At 45.2% G+C, this 26,171-nt stretch overlaps 1 protein-coding gene across 1 annotated transcript in view; it reads left to right on the plus strand.

Moving 5' to 3' along the window:
• Positions 1-26,171, plus strand: part of LOC121278115 (dynein heavy chain 8, axonemal-like) — a 1,831,678-nt gene that overhangs the window by 248,455 nt on the left and 1,557,052 nt on the right. The gene's annotated exons all lie outside the window — the stretch shown is intronic.

Consider the following 26,171-nt stretch of genomic DNA (forward strand, 5'->3'; position numbering starts at 1 on the left):
ATGAACATGCACAGGGAAATGCTGAAGGGGTAGATGCTGACCCGGACAACACTGCAGGGACACCCAGGAGGCTTTAATCCAACGAACCTTCAGCTAGCACATCACAAATGGACCTCCAGGACAAGCCTGGGCTGTAGGTTCCTTGCTCGACACCTGTGCAAAATCTGCCAGGTTAGGAATAGTAACTAAGGGCCTTGTGAATAAAGCTGAGTGTCCCAACAAAACACTCATTACGTTTTTGGAAACCATACACATGCAGAAGAAAAGGGGCACACTCAGCCATAGTGACATATCTGAATTTAATATGTCAAGCAAACAAACTTATGCAAAAAAAAAGACAATGGTGTTACAAATCAGATCAAATCGTAAGGACCTCATCTTGGGCCAACACAAGCACCAGTAAATCATCTGTAGTGTGCCTAAGGTGCCTTATGTTTTTGTTTCCGGGTTTTGCATCTTGGTCTGGCCCATCGCTCAGAGTAGCAGCTCAGATAGCCTGCTGACTCTGCTGTCCTGTTGGCCTCGATGACCTTGGTGGTCGTCCTCTGGTGCATGGAGCCTGTGCTGGCTCTGCCTGGGAGAGAGCTGCCAGTTCCACAGCTGCCATCTCCCCAGTCGCAGCCTCACCAGATGCTACCGTCACTGGGAGGGGAGCAGAGGAGCTGCTGCCCTCGTCCGGAGCACCTAGAGAGGTGCCCGCAGGGACAACAGGCAGCTGCTGCGCCGACGTGAGGTCTCTTCGGAACTCCCTGTTCACTGTGGATGGATGGGCACCGAGCTGGGAAACTTGATGCCCGACATCTCACACACTGGCAATGACCAGCTGAGGTCAATGCTAATGTGAGGGCTTGCTGGTCAGACCACATCCCCAGGAAGCCCTGACAGGTCTCCTGGAGGATCCTCTCCACGGGAGTCACCACGCTCTACATGGACGACGCATGACGCTCAGACATGTGGCTCATTGCTTCGGCGATCGTCTGCATAAACTCCTCCACCACGGAGACCAAGCCAAGCATTTCCTCATGTATCTCTCCCAGATGCTCCTGCACACCCGGCCGCAGTTCCTGCCTCTGCTGCTTCACGGAATACTCCAGAGGCACATCATCAGGCACCGACTGAGCATGTGCCTGGTCCCATGAAGTCCTCCGACTGCTGGCGCCATGGGCACTCTGCCTCTGCCAGCTCCTCCAGTGACTGTGAAGTGCCCTCACCACTGTACCCCAGGACACTAGCTGACATTCGAATTCCCACAAAGATGCTAGTATCTGTGCTGGTACCTGCCTCGCAGAGATGGTGTGACACTGATGAGACTTCAGGTCCCTCAGGTGTGAGAGGGGGCCTCTGCTGCTCCACCTCCTGGCCCTGCTCCAATGATGCTGAAAGGAAGAACAAGGACAGTGGATGAGTTAACGTGGGGACAATGACAAAGTGCATCCCTGTCCCCCGGATCATTATGCACTCATCCTTCCATAAGCAATGGTCAAGCCATGTTGCAAAATTAAATCAATTAACATTTGGCATGGCTATGGCTGTTGGGAGAACAATGCTGACCTCTCTGTTGGGCATAAATACCTAGCCGTGGCACCCCAGCCTCAGCGACACCAGTGGACCTCGGTGCATGGCGCCTCTCTAGATCCAGGGCCTCCTGCTCAAAGCGGTTAAGAATGGTGATCCGTGCCTGGCCACCACCAGTCCTCACACACTCTGCTGCATTATGAGCATTCTTCTCCTGAAAATGAGAGAGGGGCATTGATTAATGCAATTTGCACAAGGACTCTCTTCATGCACGGCCCACCCCAACCAGAGTGGGACATACGAGGGCTACAGTGACTCCTCAACCCACTGCTGCCAAACACTCACACCCCGCCCCCCAGATACATGTTGCCTACATCACATGCGCCACATGGTATATCCTTCCATAACAAGGAGGCGCAAGCACGTGGAGCGCAGAGCGCAGCAGATGGTTCGTTGCCACAACACCTTGAAGCACCCCTCCCAACATGTCATCACCCTGACTTGGATATGTCCTGCAGTTCAAGCACAGCACCTAGGTGCAGCTTCTCCAGGTTGCCCCCAAACTAGTCATGTGGGACTCAGTGTAACACATGCTGTGGGGGCAAAACACATCTCTTCATCATGGTCTGAGGCTGACCTCAGCATGGGCAATATCTGCTGGCCCACCTAGCAAAGGACACATGCCGTCAATGATCCAATGCAGTCACTACACTCAGACTTGGGAGGCTATGGAGGGTGGGGGCAGCAGGGGGGTAAGCCTAACTGCTGGGTTAAATAACCAATGCCAACATGGTACTCAACTTGCCAGAGCCCAACGAGTCATTGAAGCGCTTGCAACACTGGATCCATGTGTGCTGCACCACACTGTGGGAGCTCACCACCTCCTCCCAGGTACGTTTCGTCATGTCGGGGGGGGGCCTCCTCCTACCCTGGGGAATCAGCATCTCCCGCCGTGCTGCCACCTCCTTGAGGAGGGCAGCAAGGCAGTCATCTGAAAAATGAAGGGCACACTGGCCCTCCGCCCTACTCCCCCCCTCCCGGCCTGGCCTGCCCCGAAGGGCTACACTCCGGACTTACATGAACTTCATTGCCCCTCTGCCCAGCCCTTCGCCCAGCCATTGCGATGTTGCCAGAGCCTTCCTTTATCCAGGCCGCTGGGTCGCCATTGGACCTAGCGGGCTGAGTGCGCCTGCTGCTGCCCGCCCACTCCCCCTATGCATTGGTGTCGTGAAGTACGTTGGGCGGGCCTTAATCGGCCCGCCTGCATTAAATGGCAGCACGGACCAGATCGCGAGTGGCTCCCGCTCCACCCCCCATCCCTGTCAACCAGAAAATCAGCCTCCTCTGTTCCAAGGAGAACAACCCTAATCTATCCAACCTATCCGCATAACTACAATTTTCCAGTCCCAGCAATAGCCTTGTAAATCTCCTCTGTACTCTCTCTAGTGCAATTACATCTTTTCTGTACTGATGTGACCAGAATTGCATGCAGTACTCAAATTGTGGCCTAATTAATGTTTTATGTAACTCAGCATAACCTCTTTGCTCTTATATTCTATGCCTTGGCTAATAAAGGAAAGTATTCTATGTGCCTTCTTAACCATCTTATTTACCTATCCTGTGACCTTCAAGGATCTGTGGACATGCACTCCAAGGTTCCTCACTTCCTCTACACCTCTGTGTCCTCCCATTTATTGTTTATTCCTTCGCCTTGTTTAACCTCCCCAAATGCATCACCTCACACTACTGAGTTGAATTCCATTTGCCACTTTTCTGCCCACCTGACCAGTCCAGTAATATCTTCCTGCACTCTGAGGAGCATTCCTCCTCACTATCAACCAGCAAACCCCTTGATCATGCCCCCGACATTTAAGTCCAAATCATTAATATATATCACAGAAAGCAAGGGACCTAGTACTGAGCCCTGCAGACCCCATTGGAAACAGCATTCCAGACACAAAACACCCATCAACCATTACCCTTTGTTTGCTGCCACTGAGCTAATTTTGTTACCAGCTTGCTAAATTCCCCTGGATCTCAGGGGATATCAAATAATTTTCCCAATAATCCAATAACTTGTCCACTACCGAGTTTAGATTGACTGGCCTGCAATTACTCGGTCTATCCGTCGCACCATTTTTAGACAAAGGTATAAGGTTAGCAGCCTCCCAATCCTCCAGCGGCACACCTATATCCAGTCAGGATTAGAAGATGGTGGTCAGAGCACCCACTATTTCCTCCCTGGCTTCTTTTAACACCCTGGGGTACATTTCATCTGGTGGTGATGATTTATCCACTTTCCAACATGCTAATCCTTTTAATACTTCCTCTCTCCCTATATTTATCACCTTAAATATTTGACACTCCTGCTCTTTAACTAGAAACATATTGAATATTTGAAACATCTCCTCCTTAACTACAACTACAAGTAAAAAAGAAAACTAGAAACTAAACTGATTACCATGCCACACCCTCAGCTGATGAATCAGTGCTCCTCCATGTTGAACATCACTTGGAGGAAGAACTGAGGGTGGCAAGGGCGCAGAATGTTCTCCGGGTGAGGCTCTTCAATGTCCATCACCAAGGGTGGCTTGGTAGCACCGTTCCTGACTGAACCATAAATGACATAGTTGCTAGCCTGGGTCTGCGGCAGGTGGTGAGGGAACCAACAAGAGGGAAAAACATACTTGACTTCATCCTCACCAACCTGCCTGCCACAGATGTATCTGTCCATGACAGTATCGGTAGGAGTAACCACCACACAGTCATTGTGGAGGCGAAGTCCCGCCTTCACATTGAGGATACACCCCATCGTGTTGTGTGGCACAACCGCCATGCTAAATGGGATAGATTTCGAACAGATCTAGCAACTCAAGACTGGGCATCCATGAGGCACTGTGGGCCATCAGCAGCAGCAGAATTGTACTCAAAGACAATCTGTAACCTCATGGCCCGGCATATCCCCTACTCTACCATTACCATCAAACCTGGTGAATGAAGAGTGCAGGAGGGCATGCCAGGAGCAGCAGCAGGCATACCTAAGAATGAGGTGTCAACCTGGCGAAGCTATAAAAGAGAACCAATTGCATGCCAAACAGCAGAGATAGACAGAGCTAAGCAATCCACAACCAATAGATCAGATCTAAGCTCTGCAGTCCTGCCACATCAAGTCATGAATGGTGGCGGACAATTAAACTCCACAAATATCCCATCCTCAATGATGGAGGAGCCCAGCACAGCAGTGCAAAAGATAAGGCTGAAGCATTCGCAACAATCTTCAGCCAGAAATGCCGATTGTATGATCCATCTCGGCCTCCTCCGGAGGTCCCCTGCATCAGAGATGCCAGTTTTCAGCCAATTTGATTCAATCCACATGTTATCAAGAAACAGCAGAAGGCACTGGATACTGCAAAGGCTATGGGCCCTGACAACATTCCAGCAATAGTATTGAAGATTTGTACTCCAGAAAATGCCCAAGTATGCCCTGCACACAAAAAGCAGGGCAAATCCAACCCGGCCAATTACTGGCCCATCAGCCTACTCACCGTCATCAGTAAAGTAATAGAAGGGGTCATCAACAGTGCTATCAAAGGGCGCTTGCTTAGCAATAACCTGCTCACTGACGCCCAGTTGGGGTTCCGCCAGGGCTACTCAGCTCCTGACCTCGTTACAGCCTTGGTTCAAACATGGACAAAAGAGCTGAACTCCCGAGGTTGAGGTGAGAATGACTGTCCTTGACATCAAGGCAGCATTTGACCAAGTGTGGCATCAAGGAGCCCTGGTAAAATTGGAGTCATTGGGAATCAGGGGGAAAACATTCCGCTGGTTGGAGTCATACCTAGCACAAAGGGAGATGGTTGTGGTTGTTGGAGGTCAGTCATCTCAGTTCCAGGACATCACTGCAGGAGTTCCTCAGGGTAGTGCCCTCAGCCAACCATCTTCAGCTGCTTCGTCAATGACCTTCCTTCCATCATAAGGTCAGAAGTGGGGATGTTCGTTGATGATTGCACAATGTTCAACACCATTCACAACTCTTCAGATACTGAAGCAGTCCATGTCCAAATGCAGCAAGACTTGGACAATATCCAGGCTTGGGCTGACAAGTGGCAAGGAACATTTGTGCCACACAAGTGTCAGGCAATGACCATCTCCAATAAGAGAGAATCCAACCATCGCCTCTTGATGTTCAATGGCATTACCATCACCAAATCCCCCACGATCAACATCCTGGGGGTTACCATTGACCAGCAACTGAACTGGACTAGCCACATACTGTGGCTACAAGAGCAGTTCAGAGGCTAGGAATCCTGTGACGAGTAACTCACCTCCCCAAAGCCTGTCCACCATCTACAAGGCACAAGTCAGGAATGTGATAGAATACTCCCACTTGCCTGGATGAGTGCAGCTTCTCCAACATTCAAGAAGCTGAACATCGTCCAGGACAAAACAGTCCGCTTGATTGGCACCACATCCCCAAACATTCACTCCCTCCACCACTGCACGATAGCAGCAGTGCATACCACCTACAAGATGCACTGCAGGAATTCACCAAGGCTCCTTAGACAGCACCTTCCAAACCCATGACCACTACCACCTAGACAGACAAGGGCAGCAGATAGATGAGAACACCGCCAACTGGAAGTTCCCCTCCAAATCACTCACCATCCTGACTTGGAAATATATCGCCGCTTTCTCACTGTCGCTGGGAAAAATCATGACAGCACTGTGGGTATACCTGTGGGTTCAAGAAGGCAGCTCACCACCACCTTCTCAAGGGCAACTAGGGATGGGCAATAACTGCTAGACCAGCCAGCAAGGCCCACATCCCGTGAATGATTTTTTAAAAAGTGGCAAAATAGAGGAAAATGATTTAAAGCTAATCACCATTACAGAGACGTGGATGCAAGGTGATAAAGGTTGTGAAATAAATATCCCAGGGCACACAGTACTCTGGAAAGACAGAAGACTGGCAAACGAGGAGGGGTAGCCCTGATAGTAAAGAATGATGTAAGGACAGTAGTGAGAAGGGATCTGGCCTCAGAAGATCATGAAGTAAAACCAGTATGAGTGGAAATTAGTAATAGCAAGAGTTGGAAAACACTAATGGGAGTAGTTTATAGGGCCCTAACAAGAGTCAAGTTGACAAAACTAGGAAATATATACCCAATTTCTTTAATCTGTCCTCCTACGACAATCCTGCCATATGAACGTATGAATTAGGAGGAGTAGGCCACTCGGCCCTTCGAGCCTGCTCCGTTATTCAAGGAGATCATGGCTGATCTGACTGTAGCCTCAACTCTATATTCCAGCCTAACCCAATAACCTTTCACCCCTTTGCTTATCAAGAATCTATCTACCACTGCCTTTAAAATCTTCAGAAACTCTGCTTCCACCATCTTTTGAGGAAGAGTGTTCCAAAGACTCAAAACCCTCAGAAAACATTTCTCCTCATCTCTGTCTTAAATTTCCTACAAGAGGAAACATCATCTCCACATCCACTCTATCAAGACCACTCAGGATCTTATATGATTCAATCAAGTCATTCTTACTCCTCTAAACGCCAATGGATACAAGTCTAGCCTGCCCAACTGTTCCTCATAAGACAACCAATCCATGGATTAGTTTAGTAAACCTACTCTGAACTGCTTCCAACACGTTTACATTTTCCTTAAATAAGGGGACCAATATTGGACCATAGTATTCCAGATATGGTCTCACCAATGCCCTGTATAACTGAAGCATAACCGCCTTACTTTTGTATTCAATTGCCCTCGCAATAAACGTTAACATTCTATTAACTTTCCTAATTACTTGCTGCATCTACATATCAGCCTTTTGTGATTCATGCACTAGGACCCCTAGAACCCTCCGTATCTCAGAGCTCAGCAAACTCTCACCATTTAGACAACATGCTTCTTTTTTTTAATCTTTCCTGTCAAAATGGACAATTTCACACTTTCCCATATTATACTTATTTATATCCCTTTTTAGCCTCCTTGTGACCTCTTCACATCTTGCTATCCCACCAATCTTTGTGTCATCAGCAAATTTAGCAACCATACCTAGAACCATGGAAAATTTACTTTGCAGAAAGAGGCCATTCAGCACATCGTGTCTGCGCTGGCCACAAAGAGAAAAAGAAAATAGCCCCTCATTTTAATCTCACTTTACAGCACCTGGTCTGTTACAGGTTACAGCACTTCAGATGTAGATCCAGGTATCTTTTAAATGAGTTGAGCGTTTCAGTCTCAACCACCAACTTAGGCAGTGAATTCCAGACATCCACCATGCTCTGGGTGAAAACGTTTTTCCTCATGTACCCTCTAATCCTTCTACCAATCACCTTAAATCTATGCCCCCTTGTAATTAACCCCTCAGCTAGAGGAAACAATTATTTTCTGTCTACCTTAACTAGGCCCCTCAATTTTGTACACCTCAACTGGGTCACCCCTTAGCCTCCTCTGTTCTAAGGAAAACAACCCTAGCCTATCCAATCTCTCCTCATAGCTGCAATTTGCAAACCCTGGCACCATTCTTATAAATCTACTCTGCACTCTCTCCAGAGCAACAATATCGTTCCTGTAATGTGGTGACCAGAAGTGTACAAAAAATTGCAGCTGTGGTCTAACCAACGTTTTATATAGTTTCATCATTACGCCCCTTCTTTTGTTTCCAATACCTCGCACAATAAAGGAAAGCATTCCATATGCTTTCTTGACCATCTTGTCCACTTGTCCTAACAGCTTTAAGGACCTGTGGACATGCACTCCAAGGTCTTTCACTTTCTCAACCCCTCTCAATAACTTCCTCTTCACTGAGTATTCCCTTGCATTGTTTTCCCTCCCCAAATGCATTACCTCACTCTTTTCCGGATTGAATTCCACTTCTCTGCCCACTCAACCAAACCACTGATATAATTCTGGAGTCGACTGCTATCCTCTTCACTATCAACTACACGGCCAATTTTTGTGTCATCTCCAAATTTCCAAATCATGCCCACAACATTTAAGTCTAAATCATTAATATACACAACAAACAGTGAGGGCCCCAACACTGAGCCCTGTGGAACACTACTGGAAACCGTTTTCCATTTGCAAAAACTTCCATCGACCATTACCCTTTGTTTCCTGTCACTGAGCCAATTTTGGATCAACCTGGCACCTTCCCCTGTATCCCATGAGATCTTACTTTCTTGACCAGTTTGCCACGTGGGACCTTGTCAAATGTCTTATAGAAATCCATGCAGACAACATCCACTACACTACCTTCATCAATCCTCCTTGTTAATTCCTCTAAATGTTCTATTAAGTTAACAAGACATGATCCTCCTCTAACAAGTCATGCTGACTATCCCTGATCAATCCATGCCATTCTAAGTGACAGTTTTTTCTGTCTCTCAGAATTGTTTCCAATAACTTTCCCACCATCGAAGTCAGGCTGACCAGCCTATAATTTCCTGGCATATCCCTTGCGCCCTTTTTAAAAAATGTACAATGTTTGCCTCCAATCCTCTGGGACCTTGCCTGTATCTAGTGAGGATAGGAAAATGATCTTCAGAGCATCCACTATTTCCTCCCTGGCTTCCTTCAATAAGCTGGGATACAATCCATCTGGCCCTGCCCATTCTCCTAACCTGTCCAAATCCTTCTGCAGCTTCCCCGCCTCCTCAATACTACTTGTCACTCCACTGTCTCTCAGAATTGTTTCCAATAACTTTCCCACCATCGAAGTCAGGCTGACCAGCCTATAATTTCCTGGCATATCCCTTGCGCCCTTTTTAAAAAATGTACAATGTTTGCCTCCAATCCTCTGGGACCTTGCCTGTATCTAGTGAGGATAGGAAAATGATCTTCAGAGCATCCACTATTTCCTCCCTGGCTTCCTTCAATAAGCTGGGATACAATCCATCTGGCCCTGCCCATTCTCCTAACCTGTCCAAATCCTTCTGCAGCTTCCCCGCCTCCTCAATACTACTTGTCACTCCACCTATCTTTGTATCAACTGCAAACTTAGCCAGGATGCCCTCAGTTCCTTCATCTAGATCATTAATGTATAAAGTGAAAAGTTGTGGTCCCAACACTGACCCCTGCAGAACTCCTCTAGTCACCAGCCGCCATCCTGAGAAGGACCCCCTTATCCCCACTCTCTGCTTCCTGCCAGACAGCCAATCTTCTATCCATGCAAGAACCTTGTCTCTAACACCATGGGCTCTTATCTTACTGAACAGCCTCTTGTGTGGCACCTTGTCAAAGGCCTTCTGGAAATCCAAGTAGATAACATCCATTGGCTCTCCTTTGTCTAACCTACTTGTTACCTCCTCAAAGAATTCTAACAGATTTGTCAGGCATGACCTCCCCTTGATAAAACCATGCTGACTTTGCCCTATTTTACTATGCACTTCCAAGTATTCTGAAATCTCATCCTTAATAATGGACTCTAAAATCTTACCAACGACCGAGGTCTGGCTAATCGGCCTGTAATTTCCCGTCTTTTGCCTCACTCCCTTCTTAAACAGGGGGGTTACATTAGCGATTTTCCAGTCCTCTGGGACCCTCCCTGACTCTAGTGATTCCTGAAAGATCACCACTAATGCCTCCACTATCTCTTCAGCTATATCCTTCGGAACTCTGGGGTGTAATCCATCTGGTCCAGGTGATTTATCCACCTCCAGACCTTTCAGTTTTCCTAGCACCTTCTCCTTGGTAATGGTCACCATACTCACCTCTGCCCCCCTGACTCTCTTGAACTTTAGGGATGTCACTCGTGTCTTCCACTGTGAAGACTGACGCAAAGTACCTATTCAGTTGCTCCGCCATTTCTTTGTTCCTCACTACTACTTCTCCAGCGTAATTTTCCAGCGGCCCAATGTCCACCTTTGCCTCTCTCTTACCCGTTATATATCTAAAAACACTCTTGCAATCTTCTTTTATATTAATGGCTAGTTTACCCTCATATTTAATCTTCTCCTTCCCTATTTCTTTTTTTGGTTGTCCTCTGTTGGTCTTTGTAGGCTTCCCAATCCCCTGGTTTCCCACTGCTCTTCGCCGCATTGTATGCTTTCTCTTTAGCTTTTATGCTGTCCCTGACTTCCCTTGTCAACTATGGTTGCCTTGTCCTCCCTTTAGTATGCTTCTTCTTCCTAGGGATGAATTTTTGCTGTGTCTCCCAAATTACTCCCAGAAACTCTTGCCATTGCTGTTCCACTGTCTTTCCTGCTAGGTTCATCTCCCAGTCAATTCTGGCCAGCTCCTCCCTCATGCCTCTGTAGTTGCCTTTATTCAACTGTAACACTGTTACATCTGATTCAGCTTTTTCCTCTCAAATTGCAGGGTAAATTCTATCATATTATGGTCACTTCCCCCTAAGGGTTCCTTCACCTTAAGCTCCCTTATCAAATCTGCCTCATTACACTCAATCTAGCATTGCCCGTTCCCTAGTGGGCTCCACCTCAAGCTGCTCCAAAAAGCCATCTCGTAGACATTCCACAAATTCCTTTTCTTGGGATCCACTACCAACCTGATTTTCCCAGTCTATCTGCATATCGAAATCCCCCATGATCACTGTAACCTTGCCTTTCTTACACGCCTTTTCTATCTCCTGGTGTATCTTGTGCCCCACATCCTGACTACTGTTCAGAGGCCTGTACTTAACTCCCATTATGGTTTTTTTACCTTTGCGATTCCTCAACTCTACCCACACAGATTCTAGATCATCTGACCTACATCATTTCTTGCTATCGATTTAATTTCATTTCTTACTAACGAAGCAATCCCACCTCCTCTGCCAACCTGCCATCTTTTCGATAGGATGTATATCCTTGGATATTTATCTCCCAGTCCTGATCCCCTTGCAGGCATGTCTCTGTGATGCCCACCACATCATACTTGCCAATGTCAATTTGCGCCACAAGCTCAATTACCTTATTTCCTTCACTGCGTGCATTCAGATACAACACCATATAATGATTTGGATAGCAAACTTCAGGTGGTTCTGTCAGGGTTATACCAATAGTTACTCAGAAAAAGTTAGAATTAAAACCCCTTCTAACTTCTGAATAACTATTGTAAAGACCCAGACTGACCCCATGGGAATCCCCCCCACCACCCCACCCCAACCCAACCCCACTGCCAACCATGCCCCCATACATCCCCATTCTCCATATCCTATCCGCTTACCTTAGACACATATCCCATCCACTTACCTTAGATGCTTACCTTCCCACTGGCCTGTCAATGTCCCCGGTCCTTTAAACTTACCTGTTTTACGGCAAAAGAAGGCACGGCCTCTTTGAACTTGCTGGAGCAACACTTCGCTAAGCAGCTCCAGTGAATGGAAGTGTCAATGTTCAAGACCAGATAAGTAGGCATTTATTTGTTCTAATTCCTGCGGGCCAACACTAGTTGGAAGTTACGGCCCATGATTGCTAAATTTGCTATGATACAACTTACTTTCCTACCTATCTTTGTAAGAGGACATAAGGAGGCTATAAAGGGATATACATAAGTTAATCGAATGGGCAAAGGTCTGGCAAATGGAGTATAATGTGGGAAAATGTGAAATTGTCCATTTTGAATTGTTCAGGAAGAATAAAGGAGAAGCACGTTATCTAAATGGTGAGAAGTTGCAGAGCTTTGAGATGCAGATGGATCTGTTTGTCTTAGTGCATGAATCAAAAGTTTAGTATGCAAGGTACAGTAAGTAATTAGGAAATCTAATAGAATGTTGTTCATTGCAAGGGGATTTGAATATAAAAGTAGGGCCGTCATGCTTCAGTTGTATAGGACACTGAGACCACATCTAAAATTCTGTATACAGTATTGGTCTCCTTTATTCGGAAGATGTAAATGCATTCGAAGCAGTTCAGAGAAGTTTTTGTAAACTAATACCTGGAATGGGCAGGTTGTCTTAGGAGGAAAGATTGGACAGGCTAAGCGTGTATCCGTTGGAGTTCAGAAGAGCAAGAGGCGACTTGTTTAAAACTTATAAGATCCCGAGGGGTGGATGTGGAGAGGATGTTTCCCCTCGTGGGAGAATCTCGAACTGGGGTCACTGTCAATGTATCAGTAATTACATTGTTATTGGACCCTGATGATCTTGTTGACTGGCAATTACATTGTATAGTAATTGCATTTTAAAGACAACTGCTTGTTAAAACAGGTGATGGATGTTGGTTCACCCATCAGAGTAGTATAAATGGTTACAGCTGTAATGCTGGTGTGGCAGGGACTGGAGAACTCTATTGCACTGAAGACCTGTCTTGAGAATAAACTAGCTTGAGGTTAATAGATGAGATGGACTCATTATTCCATGACAAACACTTATTGTGACTAACAGTCACTGGTTAAAAATAAGGGGTTGCTCATTTAAGACAGATGAGAAGAATTTTTTGAGCGTGGTGAGTCTTTGGGACTCCATTCCTCAAAAGGCAGTGGAAGCAGAGTCTTGGAATGTTTCCAAGGCATAGACAGACACTGGAGGTTACAGTCAGATCAGCCATGATTTTATTGAATGGTGGAGCAGGCTCAAAGAGCTGAGTGGCCCACTCCTGCTCAGGTCTTGAAACTGTCCTGAAACAGCAAAACCTGATTTGTAAAACATCTGACCTTTCAGTGGTGTATTCTGCCACAAACCTGTTGTACAAATACTCCATTACATCAAACTGTCAAATAGCCTGCATATATTCATTGTGTCATCTCACATGCAAAGCATTCTGGCTTTAGGATTGAGATGAGAAGGTTTTGTGGGAAAAAAAATTATTTAGGGAGAAACAATGTGCAGAATTGTAACAGCACGGAAGGATGCTTTTTGGCCCTTGTGCCTATGTCAGCACTCAATAGAAGCAATTTACCTCCTGTCACCCCATGCCCTGGCTTTTCCCCCAGCATTGCACATTCTTTCTTTCAGGTAACAATCCAATTCCCTCTTGAATGCTTGATTGAACCTGCCTCCACCACACACTTGCAGTGTAAGCCAGATTGTAACCACTCACAGTGTGTGAAACATCAGTGAACATCCCCACTTCTGACCTTATGATGGAAGGAAGGTCATTGATGAAACAACTGAAGATAGTTGGGCCTAGGACACTACCCTGAGGAACTCATAGTGAAGCCCTGGAACTGAGATAATTGACATCCAACAACCACAAACATCTTCCTTTGTTTTAGGTATGACTCAACTAGTGGAGAGTTGCCCCAATTCCCATTGACTCCAGTTTTGCCAGGGCTCCTTGATGCCATACTCAGTCAGATGCTGTCTTGATGCCAAGGGCAGTAACTCTCACCTCACCTTGAGTTCAGCTCTTTTGTCCATGTTTAAACCAAGGTCAGGAGCTGAGTGACCCTGGCGGAACCCAAACTGAGCATCAGCACATAGCTTACTGTTAAGCAAGTGCCACTTGATGGCACTGATGACCCCTTCCATCACTTTACAGATGATTGAGAATAGACTGATGGGGTGCTAATTGGCCAGGTTGGATTTGTCCTGTTTTTGTGTACAGGACCTACCCAACCAATTTTCCACATTGCTGGGCAGGTGCCAGTGCTGTAGCTGTACAAGAACAGCTTGGCTAGGGTCATGGCAAGTTCTGGAGCAGAAGTCTTCAGTACTATTGCGGGAATATCATCAGGGCCCATATACTTGCAGCATCCAGTGCCTTCAGCCATTTCTTGATATCATTTGGAGTGAATCGAATTGGCTGAAGACTGGTATCTGTGACACTGCAGACTTTCAGAGGAGGCCTAGATGGATCATCCACTCAGCACATCTGGCTGAAGATTGTTGTGAATGCTTCAGCCTTATCTTTTGTGCTGATGTGCTGGGCTCCTGCACCCTTGAGGTTGGGTTATTTGTGGAGCCAGCTCCTCCAGTGAGTTTTTTAATTGTCCACTACAAATCACCACTGGATGTGACAGGACTGCAGAGCTTAGGTCTGATCCATTGATTGTGGGATTGCTTAGCTCTATTGCTTGCTGCTTATTCTGTTTGGCATGCAAGTAGTTCTGTGTAGCTTCACTAAGTTGACACCTCATTTTAAGGTACGCCTGGTGCTGCTCCTGGAATACCCTCCCACATTCTTCATTGAACTAGGGTTGATCCCCTGGCCTGATGGTAATGGTAGAGTGGGGGATATGCCAGGCCATGAGGTTAGATTATGGTTGAGTACAGTTCTGTTGCTAATGGCCCATACTGCCTTATGGATGCTCAGTTTCGAGTTGCTAAATCTGCTTGAAATCTATCCCATTTAGTATGGTGGTAGTGCAACACAGCATGACGGAGGGTATCTTCAATGTGAAAATGGGACCTCATCTTCACAAGGATTGTGTGGTGGTCATTCTTACTGATACTGTCATGGATAGATGCATCTGTGGCAGGCAGGTTGGTGAGGATGAGGTCAAGTATACTTTTCTCTCTTGTTGGTTCCCTCCAAACCTGTTGCAGATTCAAGTTAGCAACTATGCCCTTTAGGGCTCAGTCTGTGGTGGTGCCGCTGAGTCACTCTTGGTGATGGACATTGAAGTCTGCCACCGAGTACATTCTGCACCCTACAAGGGGTGCTCAACGTAGAGGAGTACTGATTCATCAGTTGGAGTGGGGTGTGGAAGCAGTACATGGCAATCAGCAGGAGGTATCCTTGCCCATGTTTGACCTGATGCCATGAGACTTCATGGGGGCCAGAGTCTATGTTGAGGACTACCAGGGAAAATCCCTCCTGACTGTACATCACTGTGCCATCACCTCTACTGGGTCTGCCATGCTGGTGAGACAGGACATAACCAGGGATGGTGATGGTAGTGTCTGGGAAATGATCTGTAAGTTATTATTCTGAGTCAAGTGGTTCCTTGACTAGTCTGTGAGACAACTCCCAATTTTGGCACAAGCCCCCAGATGTTAGTAAGGAGGACTTTTCAGGGTCGACAGGGCTAGGTTTGCTGTTGTTTCCAGAGCCTAGTTCGATACCAGTGGCCTGTTCAGTTTCATTCCTTTTTGTTGACTTTTTAATTGTTTAATAAACTGAGTGGCTTGCAAGTACATTTTGGAGGGCCAACCAGACCTCTGCAGATCTGGAGTCACATGTAGGCCAGACCAGGTGAGGACGGCATATTTCCTCCCCTAATGGACATTAGTGAGTCGACAATGGTTTCACGGTCATCGTTAGACTTTTTTAATTCCAGATTTTTACTGAATTCAAATTCTACCTCTGCCGTGGTGGGATTCGTAACCTGGGTCACCAGAGCATTACCTTGAGTCTCTGGATTACTAGTTCAGTGATAATACCACTATGCCCCAAACCCCTTTAGAATTGTATCATTTATTTTATATTGTCCCTCTGTTCTTCCTACCACAATCATTTCACATTTTGCTACATTAAATTTTGTCTGCAAATTATCCACCCATTCCACCAACCTGTCTGTCCTCTTCAACTTCTACACTACTCTGACAGTTTCATCACAGTTTTGAAATTGTGCCGTTTACCCTAGAGTCCCAACATTGACTCCTGGGGCACTCTACTACAAACCTTTCTCCAGTCTGAAAAATAGCCATTAACCACAACTCAGCCATTTTTGTGTCCATGTTGCTACTATCCATTTAATTCCATAAGCTATAACTTTCCTCAAGTCTGTTGTGCGGCACTTCATCAAATGAAGTTGGTCATTTGAAAAAGAGCGCGGAGCTTGAAGCGAGGTCAGTTGAAAAAGAGTGTGGAGAGCGTGGGGTAAGTCATTTGAAAAAGAGCGTGCACCTTGAAGCGAGGTCATTTGAAAAAGAGCGTGGAGCTTGAAGCGAGGTCAGATGGAAAAGAAGGGGAATAGACAGAAAGAGCAGAGCACCCTTGTGGCCATTCCCATCAACAATAGGTATACCGTTTTGGATACTGTTGGTGGGGATGACCTACCAGGAACAAGTTGTAGTGGTCGCATCTCTGGCACCAAGGCTGGACCCTCAGCTCAGAAAGCAGGGAGGGAAAAGAGAAAAGCAGTAGTTATAGGGGATTCGATAGTTAGGGGGACAGATAGGAGGTTCTGTGGGGGAGATTGAGAATCCTGGATGGTCTGTTGCCTCTCTAGTGCCAGGGTCCGCGATATATCGGATCGAGTTCTTAGTATATTCAGGAGGGAGGGTGAGCAGCCAGATGTCATGGTCCATGTAGGGACCAATGATGTGGATAGGAAGGAGGAGGATGTCCTGCAAAGAGAGCTTAGGGAGTTAAGTGCAAAGTTGAAGGACAGGACCTCCAGGGTTGCGATCTCAGGAGTGCTACCCATGCCACGTGCCAGTGAGGCTAGAAATAGGAGGATAATGCAGCTAAATATGTGGCTAAGGAGATGATGTGGGAGGGAGGGCTTCATGTTTCTGGACAATTGGGATCTGTTCCAGGGAAGGTGGGACCTGTTCCAACGGGACGGTTTGCACCTGAACTGGAGGGAGACTAACATCCTTGCGGGTAGGTTTGCTAGTGCTGCTCCGGGGCGTTTAACCTAGATTTGCAGGGGGAGGGGAACCAGAATGTTAGAGCAGATAGTGAGGTGGAGGAGGATAAAGGTCAAGCGAGGAATGCATGTATTGACAGAAATCAAAGGTTTGTACGTGATAGAAATATTCTCAGGTACATCTATTTCAATGCAAGGAGTATTGTCGGAAAGGCAGATGAGCTTAGGGCGTGGATTGGCAAGTGGGATTACGACATTATTGCTATTAGTGAGACTTGGTTGAAGGAGGGGCAGGACTGGCAGCTCAATGTTCCGGGGTTTCGTTGTTTCAGACGTGATAGAGGGGGAGGGATGAAAGGGGGAGGAGTGGCATTACTAGAGAAAATATCACAGCTGTGCATAAGCAGGACAGCCCAGAGGGCTCGCCTACAGAGGCCATATGGGTGGAGCTGAGGAATGGGAAAGGTGTGACCACACGAATAGGCTTGTATTATAGACCACCCAATGGTCAGAGAGAATTGGAGGGGAAAATCTGTAGAGAGATAGCAGACTGATGTAAGAAACAGAAAGTTGTGATAGTAGGAGATTTTAACTTTCCACATATTGACTGGGACTCCCATACGGTAAAAGGGCTGGATGGCTTGGAGTTTGTCAAATGTGTTCAGGAAAGTTTCCTAAATCAATATATAGAGGTACCAACGAGAGAGGATGCAATACTTGATCTCCTATTAGGGAACCAGACAGGTCAGGTGACAGAAGTATGTGTTGGTGAACATTTTGGGTCCAGTGACCACAATGTCATTAATTTTAAGTTAATTATGGATAAGGATAGGTCCGGACCTCGAGTTGAAATTCTAAATTGGAGAAAGGCAAATTTTGTGGAAATGAGAAAGATTCTAGGAAGAGTGGATTGGAATAAGTTGTTTTCTGGCAAGGATGTGTTCAGTAAGTGGAAGGCATTCAAAGGCGAAATTTTGAGAGTGCAGAATTTGCATGCTCCTGTCAGGATTAAAGGCAAAGTTAACAGGCATAGGGAACCTTGGTTTTCAAGGGATATTGGCGATCTGGTTAAGAAGAGAGAGGTGTATAGCAGGTATAGGCAACAAGGAGCAAATGAGGTAATTGTAGAGTATAGAAAATGTAAGAAAATAATAAAATAGGAAATCAGGAAGGCAAAAAGAAGACATGAGGTTGCTTTGGCAGATAATGTGAAGGTAAACCCAAAGGGTTTCTACAAGTATATTAAGAATAAAAGGATAGTAAGGGACACAATTGGTCCCCTTGAAGATCAGAGTGGTCGTCTATGTGTGGAGCCTCATGAGATGGGGGAGACCTTAAACCGTTTTTTTGCATCAGTATTTACTCAGGAAACTGGCATAGCGTATAAGGAAGGAAGGGAAACAAGCAGTAGTGTCATGGAACATATAGAGATTAAAGAGAAGGAGGTGTTTGCTGCCTTATAGCGAATAAAGGTAGATAAATCCCCCGGGCCTCTCATGATATTCCCTCGGACCTTGAGGGAGACTAGTGTAGAAATTGCAGGGGCCCTGGCAGAGATATTTAAAATGTCCTTAGCTACGGGTGAGGTGCCAGAGGATTGGAGGGTAGCTCATGTTGTTCTGTCGTTTAAAAAAGGCTCCTAAAGTAAACCAGGTAATTACAAGCCAGTAAGCCTGATGTCAGTAGTAGGTAAATTATTGGAAGGTGTTCTGAGAGATCGGATATACAATTATTTGGACAGCCAAGGGCTGATTAAGGATAGTCAGTATGGCTTTGTGTGTGGTAGGTCGTGTTTAACAAAGCTTGTAGAGTTTTTCAAGGAGGTTACCAAGAAAGTAGATGAAGGAAAGGCTGTGGATGTTGTCTACATGGACTTTAGTAAGGCCTTTGACAAGGTCCCACATGGGAGGTTAGTTCAGAAAGTTCAGACACTTGGTATCCATGGAGAGGTTGTAAACTGGATTTGAAATTGGCTGTGTGGGAGAAGACAGAGAGTGGTAGTGGATGATTGCTTCTCAGACTGGAGGTCTGTGACTAGTGGTGTGCCTCAGGGATCTGTGCTGGGACCATTGTTGTTTGTTGTCTATATCAATGATTTGGATGATAATCTGGTAAATTGGATCAGCGAGTTTGCTGATGACACTAAGATTGGGGACGTGTGGACAGCGAGGAAGGCTTTCAAAGCTTGCAGAGGGATCTGGACCAACTGGAAAAATGGGCCAGAAAATGGCAGATGGAATTTAATGCGGAAAAGTGTGAGGTTTTGCATTTTTGGAAGGACAAACCAAGGTAGGACATACACATTAAATGGTAGGGCACTGAGGAGTGCAGAGGAACAAAGGGATCTGGGAGTTCAGATACATAATTCCCTGAAGGTGGCGTCACAGGTAGACAGGGTTGCAAAGAAAGCTTTTGGCATACTGGCCTTCATAAATCAAAGTATTGAGTATAGGAGTTGGGATGTTATGGTGACGTTGTATAGGACATTGGTGAGACCAACTTTGGAGTATTGTGTGCAGTTCTGGTCGCCTAACTACAGGAAGGATATCGGTAAGATTGAGACAGAGCAGAGAAGATTTACTAGGATGTTCCCGGGTCTTAAGGAGTTGAGTTACAGGGAAAGATTAAACAGGTTAGGACTTTATTCCTTGGAGCGTAGAAGAATAAGGGGAGATTTGATAGAAGTTTACAAAATTATGAGGGGTATAGACAGTAAATGTGAGTAGGCTCTTTTCACTTAGACTAGGAGAGATAAACACGGGAGGATATGGCTTTAGGGTGAAAGGGGAAAGGTTTAGGGGGAACATTAGGGGGAGCTTCTTCACTCAGAGAGTGGTGAGAGTGTGGAACGAGCTACCATCTGACGTGGTAAATGCGGACTCACTCTTAAGTTTTAAGAATAAATTGGATAGATACATGGATGGGAAAGGTCTGGAGGGTTATGGACCAGGTGCAGGTCAATGGGACTAGTGGAATAATATTTCAGCACAGACTAGAAGGGCTGAATGGCCTGTTTTCTGTGCTGTAGTGTTCTATGGTTCTATGGAAGTCCAGGTATACCACATCAACAGGATTACTCTCATCCACCTTCTCTAGGTATTCAAAAACACCAACAAATTAGTGAAATATGATTTGTCCTTGAGTTGCATTTGCCCAAGTGACTGTTAATTTTGTCCTGAATTATCATTTCTAGAAGTTTCCCATCATTCATGGTTTAACTTAATTGCCTATAGTTCCTGAGCTTACCCTTGTTCAAAAAAGGTAAAGGTATCACATTTGCAATTCTCCAGTCTTCTGGCATCCCTGAGTGTAAGGAAGATAGAAAATCATGGCCAGTGCCTCTGCAATTTCCTCTCTCCCTCAGTATCCTTGAAAGCATCCCATCTAGTTCTGGTGCCTTATCAACTCTTAAACACAGACAGCCTATCCAATATCACCCCATCAACAATTTTAGTCTTCAAATGTCTGAGTTACCCCTTCTTTTACCTTGGCCTAGGTAGCATCTTGTTCCTTGGTAACAACAGATGCAAAGTATTCATTTAATACCTCAGCCATATGACCCCACCTCCAAGTGTAAATCCCCTTTTTGTAACCTAATCAAATGCACTCCTCCTATTACCACACTTAGTATTTATGTGCCTGTAAAATAATTTTGGATTCCTTTTTATATTAGCTGTGAGTCTCTTTTCATACATTTTGCTTCTTATGATTTTTAACTTCTGCTCTGAACCTTCTATATCCAGCTTGGTTCTTATTTCACACCTGGCATCTGTCAGAAGTGCATGTTCTCTTCACCTTAATCTGCATCTATTTTGTCATCCAGGGAGCTCTGGATTTGTTTGCCTTGCCTTTCCCTTCATGGGGATATATCTAGATTGTGAACTATCTCTTCTCTGGAGGCACCCCATTGTACAAGTACCATTTTGCCTGCTAAACTTTTTGATTCCAATTGATCTGGGCCAGATCTATCCTCAACCCCATTGAAGCTGGCTTCCCTCAAATAACTATTCATACTCTGGATTGATCCTTATCCACTTCAATAGCCGACCTAAACTTTATGATACAAAGATCACTGTCAACTAAATTTCCCCTACTAACACTCACCTTCTTCCAATCCAAACAGCAACTTTTAGTTAATTACTAAATTTAAAGAAAGACTAGACTTTAGATAGAAATTAACCCTTAAATTCCCTCAGTCACCAAACTCCAACTTAAGCATTCTTACGGTCAGGTAAGTATTTACAACTGTTATCGCTTATAATTTTTAAGGTCTTATTTTGTGGTTCATCATTTGTAAGGGCTATATTCTGTAACAATGAGGAGCATGGAAGAAGGGCCCAAGAGTGCTGCTTTGGGCTGCAGTAGAGTGTTAAGTTGGAGTTTGGTGACTGAAGGAGATTGGTGAGGAGGGAATGTGGTGATCCTTGAGTACCTGACCTTTTTCAGAGGCTAGATTCAGAGAGTATAAAAACAGGCCATCTTACAGTGCTGACTTTGACTGCACTGGAGTGCTGCTTTGGGCTGCAGTAGAGTGCTTAATTTGGAGTTTGGTGACTGAGGGAATTTAAGGCTTAATTTCTATCTAAAGTCTAGCCCTTACTTAATTTAGTAATTAACTTAAAGTTGCTGTTTGGATTGGCAGAAGGTGAGTTTTAGGCCAGCTTTAAAACAGGGTTTGTTTATTTATTACAAGAACATGATTACCTGGAAAAACTCAGCAGGTCTGGCAGCATCGGCGGAGAAGAAAAGAGTTGACATTTCGAGTCCTCATGACCCTTCAACAGAACTGATTTTTTGAAGGGTCATGAGGACTCGAAACGTCAACTCTTTTCTTCTCCACCGATACTGCCAGACCTGCTGAGTTTTTCCAGGTAATTCTGTTTTTGTTTTGGATTTCCAGCATCCGCAGTTTTTTGTTTTTATCTCTTTGTTTATTTATTTATTTTTTGTAGCTCTTTTAAAGCCGACCAAATAAACCAAATTTAAAACAGGGTTTATACAGGCGCTGCTTGTAGCTTAATTAGATAATTGGCTTAAACAGGTTTTCAAGGCTAGATTCAGCGAGAATAAAAACAGGCCATCTTACAGTGCTGACTTTGTCTGCACTGGAGTGCTGCTTTAGGCTGCAGTAGAGTGTTAACTTGGAGTTTGGTGACTGAGGGAGATTGGTGAGGAGAGAACGAGCTGATCCTTTGAGTACCACGATTACAGTCGGGTAAGAATTTACTACTGTTATCACTTATTGTCTTTAAGGTCTTGTTTTGTGGTTCATCATTTGTAAGGGCTATATTCTGTAACAATGAGGAGCACTGAAGAAGGGCCCGAGTGTAATTGATATTGTTTGATATTAAGTATCTTCCAAAAGGATTAATTTAATTTAAAGGTCTAAGTCATGGCAGGAGAGCTCAAAGCCGTGGTGTGCTTCTCCTGCTGTGTGGGAAGTTGGGAACATTCCCAGCAGCTGGGGCTAGCATGTCTCCAGCTGCAGCTCCTGGAAGCCCGAGTTTTGGCGCTGGAGCAGCGGCTGGGGACACTGGAGCATTCACAAGGCAGAGAGTATCATGGATAGCACATATAGAGAGGTGGTCACACCATAGGCTAAGTCCACAGGCAGGAAGGGAATGGGTGACCACCAGGCAGAGCAAGAGGACTAGTCAGGCAGTGCAGGAATCCACTGTGTCTATTCCCCTGCAAAACAGAAATACAGCTTTGGATACTGTTGGGGGGAAATGGCCTCTCGGGAAAGCAGCAACAGCCAAATTTGTGGCACCATGGTTGGCTCTGTTGCACAGGCGTGGAGTAAAAAGCCATGGGAATGCAATAGTTATAGGGGATTCGATTGTAAGGGGAATAGACTGGTATTTCTGTGGCTGCAAATGAGACTGCAGGATGGTATGTTGCTGCCCTGGTGCTAGGGTCAAGGATGTCTCAGAGCGGCTACAGGACATTCTGAAGGGGTAGGGTGAACAGCCAGTGGTCGTGGTACACATTGGTACAAACAACATAGGTAAAAAAAGGATGAGGTCCTAAAAGCAGAACATAGGGAGCTAGGAAGTAAGTTGAAAAGTAGGACCTCAAAGGGAGTGATCTCAGGATTACTACCAGTGCCACGTGCTAGTCAGTAGGAATAGTAGAATATATTGGATGAATACATGACAGAAGAGATGGTGTGAGGGGTAGGGTTTCAGATTCCTGGGACATTTGAACTAGTTCTGGGGGAGGTGGGACCAGTACATACTGGACAGGTTACACCTAGGTAGGACCAGGACTGATGTCCTAGGGGGGATATTTGCTAGAGTGGTTGGGCAGGGTTTAAACTAAAATGGCAGGGGGATGGGAACCTATGCAAGGAGTCAGAGGAAGGGGAATCAAGGACAAGAACAGAGAGCGGAATAAGTGAAGTGAAAAGCAGAGAAATCAAGGACAAGAATCAAACAGGGCCTCAGTGGAAAATAGTGGGAACTGGACAAGTAATGTTAAAAAGACAAGCATTTGCAATAAAGTGGATGAATTAACCGCATAAATAGATGTAAACAAGTATGATGTAGTCGGGATTATGGAGACATGGCTGCAGGGATGGGAACTGAACATACAGGTATTCAGTATTTAGGAAGGACAGACAAAAAGGAAAAGGTGGAGTTGTATTGCTGGTTAAAGAGGAAATTAATGCAATAGTGAGGAAAGATATTAGCTCAGGTGATGTGGAATCTGTATGGGTAGAGCTGAGAAACACTAAGAGGCAAAAAATGTTAATGGAGGTTGTATATAGTCCCCCAAACTGTAATGGTGATGGGTATGGCATTAAACAGGAAATGAGAGACCCGCGCAATAATGGAACAACTCTAATTATGGGTGACGTTAATCTGCATAAAGATTGGGCAAATCAAATTAGTAATAATACCGTAGAGGAGGCATTCCTGGAGTGTATATGGGATAGTTTTCTGGACCAATATGTTGAGGAACCAACTAGAGAACAGGCCATCCTTGACTGGGTATTGTGTAACGAGAAAGGAATAATTGGTAATCTAATTGTGCGAGGCCCCTTGGGGATAAACAACCATAATATGATAGAATTCTTCATCAAGATGGAGAGTGACATGGTTGATTCTGAGACTAGGGTCCTGAATCTTAAATAAAGGGAAACTACGATGGCATGAGATGCGAGTTGACTATGATGGATTGGGAAATGTTACTTAAAGGGATAGGCTATGGCAAATGTTCAAAGAGCACATGGGTCAACTGCAACAATTGTTTATTCCTGTCTGACACAAAAGTAAAACAGGAAAGGTGGCCAAACCATGGCTGACAAGGGAAATTAGAGATAGTATTAGATCAAGGAAGAGGCATACAAATTGGCCAGAAAAAAAACAACAGACCTCGGGATTGGGAGCAGTTTAGAATGCAGCAAAGGAGGACAAAGGGATTGATTAAAAAGAGGAAAATATGAGCGTAATCTTGCGGGGAACATAAAAACTGACTAAAGGTTTCAATAGGTATGTGAAGAGAAAAAGATTGGTGGAGACAAATGTAGGTCCCTTACAGTCAGGAGCAGGGGAATTTATAATGGGGAACAACGAAATGGCTGACCAACTAAATCCATACTTTGGTTCTGCCTTCACAAAGGAGGACATAAGTAACATACCAAAAATGTTGGGGAACACAGGGTTTAGTGAGAGGGAGGAACTGAAAGAAATCAGTATTTGTAGGGAAATTGTGTTGGAGAAATTGATGGGATTGAAGACCGATAAATCCCCAGGGCCTGATAATCTACATCCCAGAGTACTTAAAGAAGTGGCCCTAGATGCATTGGTGGTGATCTTCTGAGATTCAATTGACTCTGGAACAGTTCCTACAGATTGGAGGGTGGCTAATGTAACTCCACTATTTTTAGAAAAGGAGGTAGAGAGAACATATTATAGACCAGTCAGCCTGATGTCAGTGGTGGGGTAAATTCTAGAGTCCATTGTAAAAGATTTAATAGCTGAGCACTTGGAAAACAGTGGCAGAATCGGACAGAGTCAGCACGGATTTACGAAAGGAAAATCACGCTTGACAAATCTACAGGAATTTTTCAAGGATGTAACTAGTAGAGTTAATGAGGGGGAGCCAGTGGATATGGTTTATTTGGACTTTCAGAAGGCTTTCGACAAAGTCCACATAAGAGATTAGCGTGTTAAATTAAAGCGCATGGCATTGGGGGTAGTGTATTGAGATGGATAGAAAACTGGGTGGCAGACAGAAAACAAAGAGTAGGAATTATTGGGTCTTTTTCCAAATGGCAGGCAGTGACCAGTGGGGTGCTGCAGGGATCTGTACTGTGACCCCAGCTATTCATAATATGTATTAGTGATTTAGATGAGGGAACCAAAAGTAATATCTGCAAATTTGCAGATGACACAAAGCTGGGTGGGAGGGTGAGCTGTGAGGAGCATGCAGAGATGCTTCAGTGTGATTTGGACAAGCTGAGTGAGTGGGCAAATGCATGGCAGATGCAGTATAACGTGGATAAATGTGAGGTTATTCACTTTTGTAGCAAAAACAGGAAGGCAGATTATTATCTGAATGGCTATTAATTGAGAGAGGGAAACGTGCAACGAGACCTGGGTGTCCTCATACACCAGTCACTGAAGGTAAGCATGCAGGTGCAGCAGATGGTCAAGAAGGCAAATGGTATGTTGGCCTTAATAGCGACAGGATTTGAGTGCAGGAGCAGGCATGTCTTGCTGCAATTATACAGGGCCTTGGTGAGACCACACCTGGAATATTGTGTGCTGTTTTGGTCTTATCTGAGGAAGGATGTTCTTGCTATAGAGGGAGTGCAGTGAAGGTTTACCCGACTGATTCCTGGGAAGGCGGGACTGACATATGAGGAGAGATTGAGTTGGTTAGGATTATATTTGCTCAGAAGATTGTGGAGGATCTCATAGAAACCGATAAAATTCTAACAGGACTAGACAGGGTAGATGAATGAAGGATGATGCTGATGGTGGGGGAGTCCAGAACCAGGGGTCACAGTCTGAGGATATGGGGTAGACCATTTAGGACTGAGAAGAGGAGAAATCTCTTCACCCAGAGAGTGGTGAGCCTGTGGAATTCGCTACCACAGAATAGTTGAGGCCAAAACATTGTATGTTTTCAAGGAGTTAGATATTGCTCTTGGGGTGAAAGGGATTAAAGGATATGGGGAGAAAGCAGGAGCAGGCTATTAAGTTGGATGATCAGTCATGA

This window comes from Carcharodon carcharias, chromosome 5, assembly GCF_017639515.1.
Source record: "Carcharodon carcharias isolate sCarCar2 chromosome 5, sCarCar2.pri, whole genome shotgun sequence".
NCBI classification, from domain to species: domain Eukaryota; kingdom Metazoa; phylum Chordata; class Chondrichthyes; order Lamniformes; family Lamnidae; genus Carcharodon; species Carcharodon carcharias.